The sequence below is a fragment of the Hyperolius riggenbachi genome, chromosome 2 (assembly GCF_040937935.1).
Source record: "Hyperolius riggenbachi isolate aHypRig1 chromosome 2, aHypRig1.pri, whole genome shotgun sequence".
Taxonomy (NCBI): Eukaryota; Metazoa; Chordata; class Amphibia; order Anura; family Hyperoliidae; genus Hyperolius; species Hyperolius riggenbachi.
This window is the reverse complement of record NC_090647.1, coordinates 249,878,178-249,898,591: the sequence shown is the minus strand read 5'-3', so window position 1 is coordinate 249,898,591 and position 20,414 is coordinate 249,878,178. Positions and strand designations below refer to the sequence as shown.

Here is a 20,414-nt window from a genome sequence, read left to right as displayed (position 1 = left end):
CCGGTTGGTTAAATATATGTTTCTTTATATGCTGTGATTTTGGCTTTGGAAAGTTCCTGTTGCCCCCCTTCCTGGATGCCAGTCGGAGCCCTTGGAATTTTCTGGGTGCTCCTCCTCGCTCCACATCTGCACCATTGTGCAGCTTACCCTTTCAGTATATACAATAGTATTTCTAACTGCTGTCGGGACCCATTAGGTGAGAATGGTCCCTTCCTCAAACAAGCTCTGCCACTCTATTGCCCCCAGAAATTTTCATATATTGCATGCTTAATACCCAATCCTCCTACTAGCCACATTAATAGTTCCCAATATCCTGCCCAATGTCTGTCAGACCATGTAACATAGTGTCGCACAATGTCAGGGGATTTAATTCTCCTCACAAGAGAAAAAAAGCTTTTAATCTGTACACCCAATCACATCCAGACATATTATGTCTGCAGGAAACCCACTTTACCAATAAATCTGTCCCGAAATACTTCCATAAACACTACACACGTGCATATATGTCCAGCTACCATAAGAAAACCAGAGGAGTTGCCACATTCTTATCTAACTCATTTCCTTTCGAACTGACATCTCATACTGTAGATGATCAGGGAACATACAGTATAATTATAGGAAATTATCAAAATGGTGTTTTATGTATCGCAAATGTATATGCCCCCCCAAATGCTACTTATGAAACAATTGATAAGGTACTTGATATTTTACTCACTTTACGCTATGACACTATAGTTTGGGCGGGGGACTTTAATCTGACGCCCAATGATGCATTAGACAGAACAATCCCAGCTAGATCGTCTGACTCTAAAAGATCAAAGCTCTACTTTGAAAACATTTTTAAATCGCATACACTGATAGATGCGTGGAGGGAGCACAGTGGGGGGACAAGGGGGTACTCATTTTACTCTGCACCTCATAACTCTTATTCAAGAATTGACCTGGTGCTCCTGTCCTCACACTGTGCTTCAGTATTGGCCTATTCTAGACATTTGCTATGTACGTGGTCAGACCACGATCCCGTCCTGGTATCACTCACCTCCTTACTTCCAAAAACCCAAAGGCCACTGTGGCGCCTAAATGAAACCATGCTTCATAACCCAGCAATATGTAGCGAAATAGACCAAACTCTGGACAATTATTTTCAGGACAATGCAACTCCTGAGGTTTCCCCGGCCATATGTTGGCTTGCACATAAAGTGGTAGTTAGAGGGCACCTAATTAAGATTGCGGCTAAGCAAAAACGTGATAAAGGCATAACAATCAATAACCTTGAACATAAAATAGCCACCCTTCATACTTTAAATCAAACAAACCCCTCTCGTTATTTACATAAGCAAATCCAGGGACTAGAAGTGCAATTGGAAGCCATAATAAATGCTGATTGTGTTAAAGCCTTGAGCTGGACAAGCGCAAAGGCTTATGATCAGATTAATAAGCCTAATCGATGGCTTGCCCATAGGCTTAGGGCCCAGCAGACCATTAATAGAATCACCAAAATCAGAGGTATAGATGGACGGGTCACATCAAATCCTGACAAAATACATGATACATTTCTAAAATACTATTCCCAACTATATAAGGATGACTCCTCAAAAGAAAAATTGAAGACGTTGGATCCCTTTCTGAAAAATAATATCCACAAAATGTTAGCCCCACTCACGGTTTCCCAACTTAACAGCCCTATTACATTAGAAGAACTAAGGGAAGTTATTAAAAAAGCTAAAAATGCAAAATCTCCGGGCCCGGATGGCCTAACGGCCCTCTATTATAAAAAAATTTGAAGATACCCTATCTCCCCACCTAATAAAATTTTTCAATACTATCCTCAAAGGTCAGATCCCTCCTCCTGAGTTTCTATCATCGTCCATTGCGGTTATTCCAAAGCCCCAGCGAGATCCACTCCTCCCGAAGAGCTATCGTCCCATAGCCCTGTTGGGAGTTGATTACAAATTATTTACTGCTATACTAGCCAACAGGCTAAATAGGATCCTGCCAGCCCTTATTCACAAAGATCAGGTTGGCTTTATACCAACAAGACAGGCCTCTGATAATCTACGCAAGATATTAGACATCCAGCACTTTGCAAGCAGCTCTTCTTCATGTCTAGCTATATTAGCTCTAGACATGGAGAAGGCTTTTGACCTCATAACATGGCCCTATATGATTTCTGTCCTCCAGAAGTATGGATTCAGTGGGGACTTCCTGAATGCTATCAGAGCGCTATATTCTAATCCAACAGCTACCCTGAAACTACCAACTACTAAGAGAGTGCCATTTGTGATCGAAAGGGGGACTAGGCAGGGCTGCCCCCTATCACCAGCGCTTTTTGCCCTTATGATAGAACCCCTGGCAGAGATGATACGCAGAACCACTGATATTGAAGGTGTCACTATAGGTCCTAGAGAACATAAGCTTTCTCTGTTTGCAGATGACATTCTGTTAACATTAACATCCCCGTCAACCTCTATTCCGGCCCTTTTAAGAGTAATCCAGGACTTTTCGGTCTTTTCCGGGTTCAAATTGAACCTGGACAAGTCAGAACTCATGTTATCCAATGCTCCCAAAGAGGTTGGCCAAAGAATGGCCCAAAAATACGGATTGCAGTTCCAACCCCGTTATATAAAATACTTAGGAATAAATTTAACAAATGACCCCAATAAACTATATGATCAGAATTATCCTCCCATGCTCACGAAATTAGCAGCTGATCTAGAAACTTGGAACTCTTACCCAATATCATTATTAGGCCGGATAACTGCGGTAAGAATGACCCTCCTGCCAAGGATCCTCTACCTCTTTAGAGTTCTCCCAATCTCCATTAAGAAGGGAACCTTAGGGCGTTTACAGAGGCAGATACAACAATTTATTTGGAGGAAACGCAAAGCCCGTATAAAATACTCTACCCTAGCAAGACCAAGGGACATGGGAGGCTTGAATGCCCCCATACTAATACATTATTATTATGCGGCACAGGTAGCTCAATTGGCAGCTGTCAATGCTAAGACAAATGCACCTATTTGGGTGGACATCGAATCTAATCTGCTGAGTCCCTGGTCCTTGGAGGGAATCATGTGGTCCAAAAAGATACATCCCACTAATCTTCGCAAAAAGGCCCCTGTGGCTGCACATTCTTTAGGACTATGGGCTAGATTACGAGGCCCTTATTCATTACAGTCACCGACATCGTGCATGACGAATATCTTTAAAAATCCGGATTTCCCCCCAGGAGGTCAGACTTATAACTTTAAATGGTGGACACAAAAAGGGTTTCTCACATTAGGCAAGTTTCTCTCTCACTTTAAGGTGCCTTCCCCGATCCAATTTGGTAGGGAGCAAAATGTTCCTTTTGAGGAGAGAGAAAGGCTTACATCAATTTTTACTTTTCTACAGAAACTTGATACGAGGGGTGAGGTACTAATGTATACATCTTTTGAGTCTAAATGCAAAAACGACCCCATGGCTAAGGGTCTTCTCTCGGATTTATACATGTCTTTTTCCCAAGCAAACATCCCCCAGAGACTTAAGATTCATTCTGACTGGGAGAAGGACTGTGATTCCATTCTATCGGACGCTAGGTGGGCTCACTGTAGTTCCATTCTAACTAGAGGGTCTCTTTTTTATTCCTCAATAGAAACCTCTTTGAAATTGTTTCATAGGACTTACTTTACCCCGGCCAAAATGCATTTATTCTACCCTGACACTCCTGATAAGTGCTTTAGATTTTGCAGCCAAAAGGGAGATCTTTGGCATATGTGGTGGGAGTGTCCAGTAGCTCAAAGATACTGGAAAACTATATGGAACAAGATTTGCTTGATGTTAGAAAAACAGATCCCCCTAGATCCATCTGTAGTCCTCCTGGGGAACAGGCCCCAATCTATAACCCACCCTACTCATAAACTGATACAGTTCATGATGGCCCAGGCCAAACGACATCTTGCTTCACAATGGAAGCAACCAAGTCTTGTGGTGGATGATGTCCTTCGAGACTTAAATAAAACTATGCTCTCCGAGCACATAAGGGCAAAGGTATTCGATAGACTGGAGATTTTCTTTAAAATATGGGACCCATGGATCCAGTTCCAAGACAATACAGGCCTCAGATACACTCTCCATTCATTCTAATCTCCTGACACCTACTTCTACTACCTACGGTATGGCAGATATGTTTGGGTATGGCATGCAATCTTTCTTTTTCAACAATGGAAGTGGCTTGTCAAGTTCTTAGTTGGACACCTCACCGTCCTTTACCTCCTCTCCCCCACCTTCCTCTTTTCTCCTTACTCTAACCGCTGGGCGGCACCATAGGCATGATGTGGTTTAACCACCCATGGTCCCTCCCTTCTACCTTCATCTCCCATTTCCCCTTTCCTATTTTCCCTTTCCCCCTTTTCCCCTATTTTTCCCCCTACCACTCCCCTTCCCTTCTTTTGTTTTTTAGACATTTTAAGCAAATTGAACTTTGGCATGCCAGTCATCTTTAAACTACTTTTTCTGTTTTGTTAATGTATGACTACGGCTATTGACCCAATGCTGATTATCTATAAGATTGTTACCCCATGTGTGGGGTCATTTATTGCTTACTGTCTGTTTGTTCATTTAAGATTCTTTAATAAAAACCCTTGAAACGAGATTGCATTTGTGGGGAAATCTGCCAATGAGATTGCATTTGTGGGGAAATCTGCCAATGAGATTGCATTTGTGGGGAAATAGTCTGCCAATGAGATTGCATTTGTGGGGAAATATTCTGCCAATGAGATTGCATTTGTGGGGACATCTGCCAATGAGATTGCATTTGTGGGGAAATCTGCCAATGAGATTGCATTTGTTGGGAAATCTGCCAATGAGATTGCATTTGTTGGGAAATCTGCCAATGAGATTGCATTTGTGAGGAAATCTGCCAATGAGATTGCATTTGTGTGGAAATCTGCCAATGAGATTGCATTTGTTGGGAAATCTGCCAATGAGATTGCATTTGTGAGGAAATCTGCCAATGAGATTGCATTTGTTGGGAAATCTGCCAATGAGATTGCATTTGTTGGGAAATCTGCCAATGAGATTGCATTTGTTGGGAAATCTGCCAATGAGATTGCATTTGTGAGGAAATCTGCCAAAGAGATTGCATTTGTGGGGAAATCTGCCAATGAGATTGCATTTGTGGGGAAATCTGCCAATGAGATTGCATTTGTGGGGAAATCTGCCAATGAGATTGCATTTGTGAGGAAATCTTCTGCCGTTGAGATTGCATTTGTGGGGAAATCTGCCAATGAGATTGCATTTGTGAGGAAATCTTCTGCCGTTGAGATTGCATTTGTGGGGAAATCTGCCAATGAGATTGCATTTGTGAGGAAATCTTCTGCCGTTGAGATTGCATTTGTGGGGAAATCTGCCAATGAGATTGCATTTGTGAGGAAATCTTCTGCCGTTGAGATTGCATTTGTGGAGAAATCTGCCAAAGAGATTGCATTTGTGGGGAAATCTTCTGCCGTTGAGATTGCATTTGTGGGGAAATCTTCTGCCAATGAGATTGCATTTGTGAGGAAATCTTCTGCCAATGAGATTGCATTTGTGAGGAAATCTTCTGCCGTTGAGATTGCATTTGTGGGGAAATCTGCCAATGAGATTGCTTTTGTGGGGAAGTCTGCCAATGAGATTGCATTTGTGGGGAAATCTGCCAATGAGATTGCATTTGTGGGGAAATCTGCCAATGAGATTGCATTTGTGAGGAAATCTTCTGCCGTTGAGATTGCATTTGTGGGGAAATCTGCCAATGAGATTGCATTTGTGAGGAAATCTTCTGCCGTTGAGATTGCATTTGTAGGGAAATCTTCTGCCAATGAGATTGCATTTGTGGGGAAATCTTCTGCCAATAAGATTGCATTTGTGGGGAAATCTTCTGCCGTTGAGATTGCATTTGTGGGGAAATCTTCTGCCAATGAGATTGCATTTGTGAGGAAATCTTCTGCCGTTGGGATTGCATTTGTGGGGAAATCTGCCATTGAGATTGCATTTGTGGGGAAATCTGCCAATGAGATTGCATTTGTGGGGAAATATTGTATTGCTCTCACAGAATTTCATTTTAAAATATGTCGTGTTTATGGCTCTCTTGGCCAAAAAGGTTCCCTACCCCTGGCCTAAAATGTACTAATTGGTAATAAAATATAGTGTTCATAGAAATGGCATATGAACATTTCTGAACAGCATCTCATTTGGAATAATCCATGTACAAAAGAGCATTTTAGGGTGTTAGTCTTGTAAATTTGCAGAACTAATTCCAGTAGAAGAAGCATGTGCTAGGAGAGGATTAGAAAGGAAGGTCATGGAATTATCTGTGTCTTCACAGGAATTCTGAGAATACAAATGACTCAAGGTCATGCAAAACACAACAACAAACAGACAAGGCTCATTTTCAGAAAAATGTTAGATGTTCCTCTTTTTACAGTTGTCCTTTAAGTCCGTGACAGGCATGTTAATCAAACTTAAAAAATTGTTTGTGAAAATCTTGGACAGCAGTCTGGCCAGCAGGTGGGGACAGTTCTGGTTTGCTGAGCTATACTGTAGATGGAGAACAGAGGGACTAACCATTCCCTCACTAACAAACACTGACCACCCCAACCCCCTTCAACACTCTGATACCTTCAACTTAGAGGAGACATGTCCTCACCTTCTGGCCAAAGGACTACAATCCTCAAAGCCTCTCTGGCTCTGTTTTCTGTTAACAGTGTCCTGATTCCATACCCTTCCAGTACACCCCCCCAATCCATAAACACCCACACTGATACCATATTGCTGTCCCCTTCCTCCCCATGCATCCCACATAGAGGCTTTGCAATCGCCAACTTTTACTATGGGCAGACATGAATGGCTCTAAAAGCCAAACCTCTGCTTTGGTTGGTAGCAAAGGGAGGACATGAATGGTGTGTTCACTACACCACTTCCCAAAAGTAGCTACGGATGCCAGGTTAATGCAATGGTGCGGGTGCTCACCTTTATACACTGAGAGAGACCTAGGATACAGTCCAGCCCAGTGTGATGTTATTTCTGGAACATTGGGGGTGCCAGATCTGTATAACGGTGCAGAGGAGGAGGGTTTGGGGAGGGAGAAGCGAGATAGAAAAAAATGATTACTGAAATTTGACAAGACAGGTAACAGAACATTTATATTGCGCTCTACTTCTGGCTGACTCAAAGTGCCAGAGCTGCAGCCACTAGGAAGCGCTCTATAGGCAGTGTTAGGAAGTCTTTCCCAAGGTCTCCTTACTGAATAGGTGCTGGCTTACTGAACAGGAAGAGCCGAGATTCGAACCCTGAACTCCTGTGTCAGAGGCAGAGCCTTTAACTAGTATACTATCCAGCCACTAGTATACTATTCAGCTACTGGTACAATAGCCAGCCAATTTAGCTTTCATTTCTTTAAGTGTTTATAATTTACATACAAAAAAACAGGGGAAAAATATATACTAAACCTAATGCATCTATGGTCCAGGGGCATCTTGTAAATGCTCTCCCCCCTCCCCCCCCAATTATTGTGTCCTCCTCCTTTCTCCCTTGTGTCCTCTTCCTGTCCTCCTTGTGTCGTCCTCCTGTCTCTCTTGGTGTCCTCCTCCTGCCCACCCCTTGGTGTCCTCCTCCTGTCCCCTTGGTGTCCTCCTCCTGTCCCCCTTAGTGTCCTCCTCCTGTCCCCCTTAGTGTCCTCCTCCTGTTCCCCTTAGTGTCCTCCTCCTGTCCACCTTTAAGTACTACTCCTGCCCCCCTTGGTGTCCTACTCCTGTCCCCCTTGGTATCCTCCTCCTGTTCCTCTTAGTGTCTCCTCCTATTCCTCTTAGTGTCCTCCTCCTGTCCCCCTTGGTGCTCTACTCCTGCCCCCCTTGGCGTCCTATTCCTGTCCCCCTTGGTGTCCTCCTCCTGTTCCTCTTAGTGTCCTCCTCCTGTCCCCCTTGGTACCCTACTCCTGTCCCCCTTGGTATCCTCCTCCTGTTCCTCTTTGTGTCCTCCTCCTGTTTTTGTTTAAGTCCTACTCCTGCCTTCCTTGGTGTTCTCCTCCTGTCCCCTTCTGTATCCCCAGTGTCTTGCTCTGCTCCCCCTCTGTAAATATAATTAGCAGCAGCAGGTATCACTCCCCTCATCCAGGGAGCCCACGGAAATCAGATGCTTCTCTCGCTCACTCCTTCCCAGTAGTGGCAGTCATGTGTGTAATGACGTGACCAGGAAATGCCAGCACTAGGGGTAAGGAGTGAGCGAGAGAAGCAGCTGATTGCTGTGGGCTCCCAGGATGAGGTGAGTGATGCCCGCCATTGCCACCAGTCAGAGCCAGGACAAGGTCCTCCAGCACCCGAGGCTGAGACACCAAATTGCGCCCCTCCATCCCTGCCACCCGAGCCATCAAACACTGATTGCTATTAGACTAAGAGGCGCCACAGGGCCCACAACCTCCCCAACACCTTAATATCTAGTTATCTGGCTTGCAGTCACTGCCATGTATCCCCTTTTCTTATTTCTTTCTGCTTCAAACACAATTAGGAATGACAGCTGAATGAATTATGCGCCCCCTCCTACACTGCGCCCTGAGGCTGGAGCCTCTCCAGCCTATGCCTCGGCCCGGCCCTGCCACCAGTAATTACATTTACAGAGTTACAGAGGGGGAGCTGAGCAGGAAACCGGGAACACAGAGCAGGACACTGGGGACACTGAGCAGCACACTGGGGACACTGAGCAGGTCACCGGGGACACTGAAAACACAGAGACATGGAGGGGGACAGCATCTGATCCCCACGGGCTGCCAGGATGAGGTGAGTGATACCCGCAGCTGGCACCAGTAATTACATTTACAGAGTTACGGAGGGGAAGCAGAGCAGGAAGCAGGGGACACTGAGCAGGACACCGGGTACACTGAGAACACCAGAGACATGGAGGGGGACAGCATCTGATCCCCATGGGCTGCCAGGATGAGGTAAGTGATACATGTGGCTGCCAGCCATTACTTACATTACACAGGCAGTGCAGGAAGACACCGGTAACACTGAGCAGGACACCTGGGACACCAGAGACATGGAGGGGGACAGCATCTGATCACCACGGGCTCCCAGGATGAGGTAAGTGATACATGTGGCTGCTGCCACTAACATTACACAGGTGCAGTGCAGGAAACACCGGGGACAAAACAGAGAGTCCCCGACATCGCACATGATTTCACATTTTTATTCTTGAAGTCTGCAACTGGAATGGCCCTCTTTTTGGATATCTCAGTTTCATACCTCCCAACATTTAACTTTTAGAAAACGAGACACTTAGGCCATACCCAAGGCCACCCCCCCAACCCCCTAGACACGCCCACCAAAACGTTTTTCAAATATTTTTAATTAATAATTATATTAATTACTCCCGAAAGGGGAGGCGGAGGAGGGTGAGAGTGGGTGGGCAGAGAGGGGGAAAAAATGATCGAGGCACCAGCCTGGGATGCGTATGCGGCATCGATGGCCGCCGCCATTAAACTTCTCCCTCCCTCCCTCCTAATATGCCACCCAGTGTCCCCTTCCCCCTCCACAGAGTAAACAAATGTGCAGCGGAGCGGGCTGTAACTCCTACCAGTGCCTCTCCGCACCGTCCGGATCTCATGTTGTCTTCTCGGCTTCCGGCTTCCTGTGACGTCACAGGAAGCTGGAAGCCGAGAAGACAACATGAGATCCCGGTACGGAGAGGCATTGGTAAGAGTAACAGCCCGCTCCGCTGCACATTTGTTTACTCTGCGGGGGGAAGGGGACACTGGGGGGCATATTGGGAGGGAGGGAGAAGTTTAATGGCGGCGGCCATCAATGCTGCATACGCATCCCGGGCTGGTGCCTCGATCGTTTTTTTCCCCCTCTCTCCCCAGCGGCCGGGACTAAGGGGGGGGGGCAGCGCGGGACAGCGGGACGGTCCCGATTTTCGGACGAAAACAGGGTGGTTGGGGGCCCTGTAGTTTAGCTGCAAGTACACGACCCAACTGAGGAGTATCTGAAAATGTAATCTGTGTACAGAGCAAACAACTCTAAGACAGTCTGGTCCAGGAAAAACATTGCTCTTGTCTGGCTGCCAAATTCCATGTCAGCAAAGACATTTTATGCATTATCCAGTGTCCTTATTCTTAACTCTGAGTGGATAATTCAGGCCAAACTGAGATTCACAATTGAGCTGAAAGAAAGTTGTCTTGAATGCTTTGCTTGTTGAATGATCCATTTAATGTGCTGGTAAGATTGTCATGTGGCTTCCTCATCAGTTCATTTCATCCTTGCAACCTGGAAAAAGAAACCAACACTTTTGCATGATGGCTTTCTCTCCTTTTTCAATCACCAGAGGTGTTGCTAGGATGCTGGCAGATCTGGGGCACCCCTGGGCACTAGAAGAAGGGCATCAGGAAGGAGGGAGAAGAAAATCAGGAAAAGCCAAATGAAAGCTATGTCACAAAGCCCATAGTGGAAAATCAGTTATCACAACTTACGCATATCCAAAGTATTAGCCATAACCTGTAAAGTATTAGCCACCTTTACCTGTATGCACCCCTGAGGGCAGTAAGTTTATAGTGGCATCTAGGGGTAGAAAATTAGAGAATCCGAAGATGTCAACCTCCTCCCAGGTAAATAGGGGGATTTTTAACCTCTTTCAATTTAGAACAGAGTTGAAAAGTAAACCTTTAACCACTTGCCGACCGCCCACTGTAGATTGGCGGCGGCAAAGTGGCAGCCCCAGGTCCATGTAACGCAGATTGGCGTCGGGTCCTGGGTCTCTTCCGGGCTGGGGATCGCACGCATCCACCGGCAATAGGCTCCACCCACCTGCGACGACAACCCGCCGGCTGTTCGGAAGCGCCGGCGGGTTGTTAACCCCACAATCACCGCATACAAAATGTATAATACACTTTGTAATGTATACAAAGTGTATTATACAGGCTGCCTCCTGCCCTGGTGGTCCCAGTGTCCAAGGGACCACCAGGGCAGGCTGCAGCCAATCTAGTTTGCACCAAACACACTGATCCTGCCCCCCCCTTTACTCTGATCGCCCACAGCACCCCTCAGACCCCCCCCCCTGCCCACCCCCCAGACCACTGTTTGCACCCAATCACTCCCCTAATCACCAATCAATCACTCCCTGTCACTATCTGTCAACGCTATTTTTTTTATTAGGTCCCTAACTGCACCCTGGGGGCTCCTGATCACCCCCCCCCCACCCTTCAGATTCTCCCCAGACCCCCCCCCCCCTGTACTGTTTGCATCTATCCCCCTGTAATAACCCACTGATCACCTGTCAATAACCTGTCAATCACCCATCAATCACCCCCTGTCACTGCCACCCATCAATCAGCCCTTAACCTGCCCCTTGCGGGCAATCTGATCACTCACCCACACCATCAGATCGCCCGCAAACCTGCCGTCAGATCACCTCTCAAGTGCATTGTTTACATCTGTTCTCTCCTCTAAACACCCACTAATTACCCATCAATCACCCCCTATCACCACCTGTCATTGTTACCCATCAGATTAGACCCTACTCTGCCCCTTGCAGACACCCAATCAAGCGCCCACACGCTCAGATTGCCCTCAGACCCCCCCTTATCAATTAGCCAGTGCATTATTTACATCTGTTCTTCCCTGTAATAACCCACTGATCACCTGTCAATCACCCATCAATCACCCCGTCACCCCCTGTCACTGCCACCCATCAATCAGCCCCTAACCTGCCCCTTGCGGGCAATCTGATCACCGACCCACACCATCAGATCGTCCACAAACCTGCCGTCAGATCACCTCCCAAGTGTATTGTTTACATCTGTTCTCTCCTCTAAACACCCACTAATTACCCATCAATCACCCCCTATCACCACCTGTCACTGTTACCCATCAGATTAGACCCTACTCTGCCCCTTGCGGGCACCTAATCAACCCCCCACACCCTCAGATTGCCCTCAGACCCCCCCCCCCCCCCCCCTTATCAATTCGCCAGTGCATTATTTACATCTGTTCTTCCCTGTAATAACCCACTGATCACCTGTCAATCACCCATCAATCACTCCCTGTCACCCCCTGTCACTGCCACCCATCAATCAGCCCCTAACCTGCCCCTTGCGGGCAATCTGATCACCCACCCACACCATCAGATCGCCCGCAAACCCGCCGTCAGATCACCTCCCAAGTGCATTGTTTACATCTGTTCTCTCCTCTAAACACCCACTAATTACCCATCAATCACCCCTCAATCACCCCCTGTCACCACCTGTCACTGGTACCCATCAGATCAGACCCCTATCTGCCCCTTGCGGGCACCCAATCACCCGCCCACACCCTCAGAACGCTCTCAGACCTCAGCCCTGATCACCTCGCCAGTGCATTGCTTGCATCTATTCCATCCTCTAATCACACCTTGAGACACCCATCAATCACCTCCTGTCACCACCTGTCACCCCCTAGCACACCTACCCATCAGATCAGGCCCTAATTTGCCCCGTGTGGGCTCCTGATCACTCGGCCAAACCTTCAGATCCCCCTCAGACCCCCTTACGATCACCTCCCCAGTGCATTGATTGCATCTATTTTCCCCTCTAATCACCCCCTGAGACACTCATTAATCACCTCCTGTCACCCTCCTAGCACTCCTATCCATCAGATCAGGCCCAATACAACCTGTCATCTAAGAGGCCACCCTGCTTATGATCGGTTCCACAAAATTCACCCCCTCATAGACCACCTGTCATCAAAATTTGCAGATGCTTATACTCCTGAACAGTCATTTTGAGGCATTTGGTTTCCAGACTACTCCTCACGGATTTGGGCCCCTAAAATGCCAGGGCAGTATAGGAACCCCACAAGTGACCCCATTTTAGAAAAAAAAGACACCCCAAGGTATTCCGTTAGGTGTATGACGAATTCATAGAAGATTTTATTTTTTGTCAAAAGTTAGACGAAATTAATTTTTATTGTTTTTTTCACAAAGTGTGATTTTCCACTAACTTAAGACAAAAAATAAAATCTTCTATGAACTCACCATTCACCTAACGGAATACCTTGGGGTGTCTTCTTTCTAAAATGGGGTCACTTGTGGAGTTCCTATACTGCCCTGGCATTTTAGGGGCCCTAAATCGTGAGTAGTCTAGAAACCAAATGCCTCAAAATGACCCGTGAATAGGACATTGGGCCCCTTAGCGCACCTAGGCTACAAAAAAGTGTCACACATAATGTGTTTTGGGGTGTATTTTTACACATACCCATGCTGGGTGGGAGAAATATCTCTGTAAATGACAATTTTTTGATTTTTTTACACACAATTGTCCATTTACAGAGATATTTCTCCCACCTAGCATGGGTATGTGTAAAAATACACCCCAAAACACATTATACTACTTCTCCTGAATACCGCGATACCACATGTGTGACACTTTTTTGCAGTCTAGGTGCGCTAAGGGGCCCAACGTCCTATTCACAGGTCATTTTGAGGCATTTGCATTCCAGACTACTCCTCGCGTTTAGGGCCCCTAAAATGCCAGGGCAGTGTAGGAACCCCACAAGTGACCCCATTTTAGAAATAAGACATCCCAAGGTATTCCGTTAGTAGTATGGTGAGTTCATAGAAGTTTTTATTTTTTTGTCACAAGTTAGTGGAAAATGACACTGTGAAAAAAAAACAAAAAATCAATTTCCGCTAACTTGTGACAAAAAATAAAATCTTCTATAAACTCACCACACTACTAATGGAATACCTTGGGGTGTCTTCTTTCTAAAATGGGGTCACTTGTGGGGTTCCTATACTGCCCTGGCATTTTAGGGGCCCTAAACCGTGAGGAGTAGTCTAGAAACCAAATGCCTCAAAATGACCTGTGAAATCCTAAAGGTACTCATAGGATGTTGGGCCCCTTAGCGCAGTTAGGGTGCAAAAAAGTGCCACACATGTGGTACCGCTGTACTCAGGAGAAGTAGTTTAATGTGTTTTGTGGTGTATTTTTACACATACCCATGCTGGGTGGGAGAAATGTCTCTGTAAATAGACAATTGTGTGTAAAAAAATCTAAAAATTGTCATTTACAGAGATATTTCTCTCACCCAGCATGGGTATATGTAAAAATACACCACAAAACACATTATACTACTTCTCCTGAGTACGGCGGTACCACATGTGTGGCACTTTTTTGCACCCTAACTGCGCTAAGGGGCCCAAAGACCAATGAGTACCTTTAGGATTTCACAGGTCATTTTGAGAAATTTGGTTTCAAGACTACTCCTCACGGTTTAGGGCCCCTAAAATGCCAGGGCAGTATAGGAACCCCACAAGTGAACCCATTTTAGAAAGAAGACACCCCAAGGTATTCCGTTAGGGGTATGGTGAGTTCATAGAAGATTTTATTACTTGTCACTAGTTAGCGGAAATTGATTTTTATTGGGGGTTTTTCACAAAGTGTCAATTTCCGCTAACTTGTGACAAAAAAAATCTTCTATGAACTCACCATACTCCTAACAGAATACCTTGTGGTGTTGTCTTTCTAAAATGGGGTCACTTGTGGAGTTCCTAAACTGCCCTGGCATTTTAGGAGCCCTAAACCGTGAGGCGTAGTCTTGAAACCAAATGTCTCAAAACGACCTGTGAAATCCTAAAGGTACTCATTGGACTTTGGGCCCCTTAGCGCAGTTAGGGTGCAAAAAAGTGCCACACATGTGGTATTGCTGTACTCAGGAGAAGTAGTATAATGTGTTTTGGGGTGTACTTTTACACATAACCATGCTGGGTGGGAGAAATCTCTCTGTAAATGGACAATTGTGTGTAAAAAAAATCAAAACATTGTCATCGATGAGCAATAGCAAGGTCAGAGTATAGCCAGAATCATACACAGTTAATCAGAAATACAATATAACAATAGTCCTAGTCTTGTGTGAAATCCCTGGTTTCCTCCCAGATCAAAGCACACCGGATACTAGTCTAAGGTCTGAGCGCTAAAACGAGTGTATTCGCAACAGCAGACAAGTTGCAAATGACCAGTGAAGGCTTAAGAAGCCGAGGAGAGCTCACAGCCGCGCCCCTTACCAATCAGCCAATCCGAGCAGCTTGAGTCACCTCTGACGTCAGCCAACCGGCAGGTCAGCTGATGCGCCTTGTTCCAGCATAAAGGTCCTGTCTCTGATACAGTGACCCTATGAGCACGAGACAGTACCGTTCCCGGCGTGCTAGACGCCGACAAAACAGCTGAGGCCTGAGAACAGGGAACAAAGGCGGCTGCGGGTATACCCTGCGTGTCCGCAGCCGCCATAGTTGCAGATGTTACACAAACCAATAAATATACACTGAATGTTTTTTTTTTTTTATCAAAGACATGTAGCACAATAAATTTGGACAAAAATGTATACAGAAATTTTACTTTATTTGACAAATTTTATCACAGAAAGTTAAAAAAATCATTTTTTTTGACAAAATTCATGTCTTTTTTGATGAATATAATAAAAACTAAAAATCGCAGCAGCAATCAAATAGCACCAAAATAAAGTTGTATTAGTGACAAGAAAAGGAGGTACAATTCATTTAGGTGGTAGGTTGTATGACCGAGCAATAAACCGTTAAAGCTGCAGTGGTCTGAATGGAAAAAAAGGCTCTGGCCCTTAAAGGGGTACTTCAGCCTAAACAAACATACTGTCATCAAGTTACATTAGTTATGTTAATTAGAATAGATACGTAATATAATCTCTTACTCGCCCTGTTTTAAAAGAACAGGCAAATGTTTGTGATTCATGGGGGCTGCCATCTTTGTCATGGGGGCAGTCATCTTTTTGGTTGAAAGGAGGTGACAAGGAGCAGGAGACACAGTTCCAACTATCCTGTGTCCTGATAACCCCTCCCAGCTGCACACGCTAGGCTTCAAATGTCAAATTCAAAATGTCAAAAAAAAAATTGCACCAAAACAGCAGAATGAGAACAACAAAATCAGAAATCCCATCATGCTTTGCACAGCATCAGGGGGGAAAAGCCCGGGCAGTTTTCTTCTGTGCAGCTAAAAATGAGGCTTGTAAAAGAGAAACAAAGTTCTGATGCTGTGAAACTGTTAAAGAAACACAAAGCCTTTTCAGTGCTGCTGAGTCGATTTTTAGTCCGGAGGTTCACTTTAAGGGGTTTTATGACTGCAGTCCTTAAATGGTTAACTGAAGTAAAAAATAAATAAACAAATGATGAAATACTTGATCAAAACAAATATTTTTTTCTTTAATCTGTATTTTATAACTGTATCCTTATTTTATCACATATATAGTATTGTTTCACAACTGTAAACTTCTGTACACTGTAATCTTCTTCAAGCGCTTTCATCAGGAACCTTCTTTCTTCTTCTTCTATACTGTATGTCCCCACCCTCTGCTCTGCCACCAATATGAATTTGGTTATTCCCAGGATTCACTTAAAAACATTTGGAGCCGAGATTGGAAGGGCCAATTCCAGTCTATTTACCAAGATTTGCGTGCTCATCCAGATAAATTCTTTGCTTGCACTAGGATGAATACAGCCAGGTAAGTTTAACTTATTTTCTGCATTTGTCTGTGTAGTACCATGTTTAAGTTATATTTTGCCCCTTCTAAATCATTTTATCTTGAGATTAACTCCAATTTGAACATATGTGACCCCAATGCCCTTAGCAACAGCAATAGGCAAACAGTTTGCGCCCACTATACCCAAAGTTGAAAGTCTATATAACTCAATTTTTTCAAGTGTTTCAACAATGCATCAACCTGTAATTATTAACCTTCTTTTTTAACAAAGGGAAATATATATATATTTTTTAAAAATCTGTCAGTAACTGACTCCATAATTTTTTGATGGCAAAAATATCACTTTTTATTAAAAAAAAAAAGTCAACTGTAAACACAGAAAAATGTGTATCTTGAACATGTCAGACTTAAAGTTTACAACATTTAATATAATGTTTTTTTCCCCACAGTTTTGACTATCTCCTGGAAAGATTATGGCCCAGACTTTTAAGGACAACTGCAGTTTTCCGGCTGCCTACAGTATACGTCCCACACAACGACTTTTAATTACACTAAGGTAATTTTTGTTAAAAATGATGATCACTGTGTGCTCAATTATATAAATTAACATGTATATGCAAAACAAAATGAACTGTAACTATTTAAAGAAAACCTTCACCTGCTTTTTGTTTATGAATGGAGGCCACATTAAATGTCATTCAAAAACAATAACTGTGACATGCTGTTTGCCTCACTGACAGGTGAATTTTCCTGTGGTCTGTTGTGTACAATACATTAGGTTGACCACTTAAAGAGACACTGAAGCGAAAAAAAAATTATGATATTACGATTTGTATGTGTAGTACAGCTAAGAAATAAAACATTAAGATCAGATACATCAGTCTAATTCGTTCCAGTACAGGAAGAGTTAAGAAACTCCAGTTGTTATCTCTATGCAAACAAGCCATTAAGCTCTCCAACTAAGTTAGTCGTGGAGAGGGCTGTTATCTGACTTTTATTATCTCAACTGTAAGTGAACTGTTCACTTTTTCTCTGCTAGAGGAGAGGTCATTACTTCACGGACTGCTCTGAAAGAATCATTTTGAATGCTGAGTGTTCTGTAATCTGCACATATTATAGAATAATGCAATGTTAGAAAAAACACTATATACCTGAAAATAAAAGTATGAGAATATTTTCTTTGCTGCTAATCTTCTTGTAATTATTCATAGTACACAACCAATTCATTATATCATTTTTTTTTTCGCTTCAGTGTCTCTTTAAGTCTGTAAAGACTGGTGTGTCAGACTCAGGAGAGGTGTCTTGTGAACTTGATGGTCTTTGACGCATAGGTGGTGGTATGTTAGGATAGTAGGGGGTTGCAGGCCTCTGAGCATTATGTTGCATAGTTGGATATGAATAATTGTGATGTTCATATATATGTTGACCACAGTATGGTTCCTGTACTGGGGGTCTATATGAAGCAGGAGGTTAAGCCATATGAGTGTGGCCATAATAGGATGGCTCTTGTGGTTCCTTAGCTGGTGCTGGTGTGAGAAATTTCTCTATAGCGTCAATTACAGCGTGTTTGGCTGACAATACTTTCTCTGGTGGTATTTTTTTAAAAGATGGTACTAAACTAAGTAGATGGGTCATTATATTTTGATCTGTCTCGATCTCTTTTTTCCATATGTGTTTCTGCCTTCTCAATCAAAGCTATCACTTTCTGTTCATATTCAGCCCCTGACATTCCTCTACCTGCTCTTCTTACATTAAAACTTTGTCTGTATCTATAATAAACATTACATGTACATGGTGGTTTAAAATAAGTGGTTGGGCTCTCTGGTGAGTGCATAGGGATGCTATCCTCAGATTCTTGTATAGATGTTGCACTTGTATCCACAGGGTTAGTAATTTCCACATCTGTAGTTTGTGTTTCTGTGGTTTCTTCATTAGGTAGATTGTCTTCAGTACAGTTAAGAAACAATAATAAAATAAAGCTTACCTTATTCTGAATAAGTATCATGGCTTTGTTATTCATCAGTGTCAATGCCCAGTATCCGTATGGGGCTTAAGGAAATCCAGAAATGGTGTAAACTTGTACTTTTGACAGTTTGCGGCCCCGGCACCACTTCTTTCCTCTTTTTATTGCTTCTCCAATTCCATTTTGTAATTGTCACAAACAGATTTCCATCTTTTTCTCAATTGCTCAAATGCAAAAGAACAATACCTAAATGTTGTTTTTTGTTTACACTTTCAGATTCCTTGCAACAGGACACAGTTATGCAGCCCTACAATTCGAATATAGGTTGGGGAAGTTCACTATCTAGAACATTGTTTTGGATACCTGCAGAAACATCTGGCTCGAACTGCAACAGGACTTCATGACTCCCCCAGATCATGCAAAATGGGGAAAAAAACATAACATAAGTTGTTCTGGAAGAAACACCATATCCCAAATTGCCTGGAGGCGGTCGATGGCAAGCATGTCAAGATGGTAATGCCTGCATTATCTGGCAGCCAATAGTTTAACTATTGTAGATTCTTCTTGATAGTGCTAATGGCTGTGGTTGATGCAGAATATAAATTTGATTATATTGATGTGGGTGCCTATGGGAGCAGTAGTGACTCTGCAGTCTTTCGCCACAGTTAGTTTGGTATGAAACGTCAACTAGGCCAACTTTACATTCCTGGACCACGCCCTTGGCCTAACACCCATTCACCTGCCTATCCCTGCACCTTTATTGGTGATGAGGCCTTCGCCCTTCCAGAGACTGTGAAGAGGCCTTTTCCCAAAGAACCATGGCAGCAGAAAAAAGGGATTTTTAATTTGCGACTAAGCAAAGCTAGGAAAGTGGTGGAATGCACCTTTGGCATCCTAGCGAACAAGTGGTGCATCATTTACCACACTGCCATGAAAATGATACCAACAAATACAGTGACTGTTGTGAAGGCTATTTGTCTCCTACATAACTACGTGCGAACTATGGAGGGAAACATAGTTGAAGAGGATGTCATCCCTGCCACACTTACAAACTTTGGTGGTGATGTGTTAAGAGGAACCCACAGCGCCCTAAATATTAGAGAGCAGATGGCTCAATATTTCCTCGCTACGGGTGGTGCAATACAACTTTAAAAGGCATTCCTAGCATTAGCTTGTGTTTAAAAAAAACTAAAAAAAACATGATATTGTTATTTAATGATTGGAGAAGTATCCACAATTTAATTAGATTAAATATATCCTTAAAAACACAGATTTATCATTTTGGACTATTAGTCATAAAAAACACTCCATACATTTGTGGTTGTTTGCTAAAAATGGCATTAGAATAAGCATTGTTGAAAGAAACACACAGCATTGGAAGGCACACATGTCTGTGTTTGTATGAGGCCTAGTTTGCTAGTTATGCATATTAGATGAGGAAGAGAATTGCCTTCTTCATTAAGACCTTAGCATTACAGAGGTAAAATACTAAAATAACACAATGATGCAAGTAAAAATAAGATTAATGTCAGCATAAGAGTCAACTTACTTTTATCTGCTTTTGTTCTATCAGATAATTTGTCTCATAGGTCCTCAGAAAACTCTGCAGCTATATCAGCCCACACCAAATTGGTCTTAGGGGTATCTTTATAGTCAGGATGCTTCTTGTTAAAAATTTCTGGGTGGCACTGAATTTTTGGGATTAGGTCCTCAGTGGTGAACCAGCTCCTGTGACTTATTGTGGATTTTTTAGCGTCGGGTTTGCTCTCTCTCCAAACAGGAAGTGCAGGCTTACCTGGAAACACTTCACATTTAAATAGTCACGGAACAAAAAGCGCTTACAAAATCCCTGCATAAAGCGATTTTGTGAGCGCTTTGCACTTTTCCTATACCTTCCATTATAGCCAAATCGCCCTGAAAATGGTACATGCAGCGCTTTGGTGAGCGGAAAGCACAAGCGCTTT

The 20,414-nt window shown here is 43.8% G+C and overlaps 1 long non-coding RNA gene across 1 annotated transcript in view; it reads left to right on the top strand.

Annotated features, from left to right (window-relative positions):
• LOC137544274 (uncharacterized) overlaps positions 1-19,766 on the top strand; it is a 48,124-nt gene extending 28,358 nt beyond the window's left edge. The window contains exons 2-4 of the long non-coding RNA XR_011025805.1: positions 16,393-16,508; positions 16,937-17,043; positions 18,727-19,766. This is a non-coding gene — a long non-coding RNA (uncharacterized lncRNA). The remainder of the gene's footprint in view (positions 1-16,392; positions 16,509-16,936; positions 17,044-18,726) is intronic.
• Positions 19,767-20,414: the final 648 nt, after the last annotated feature.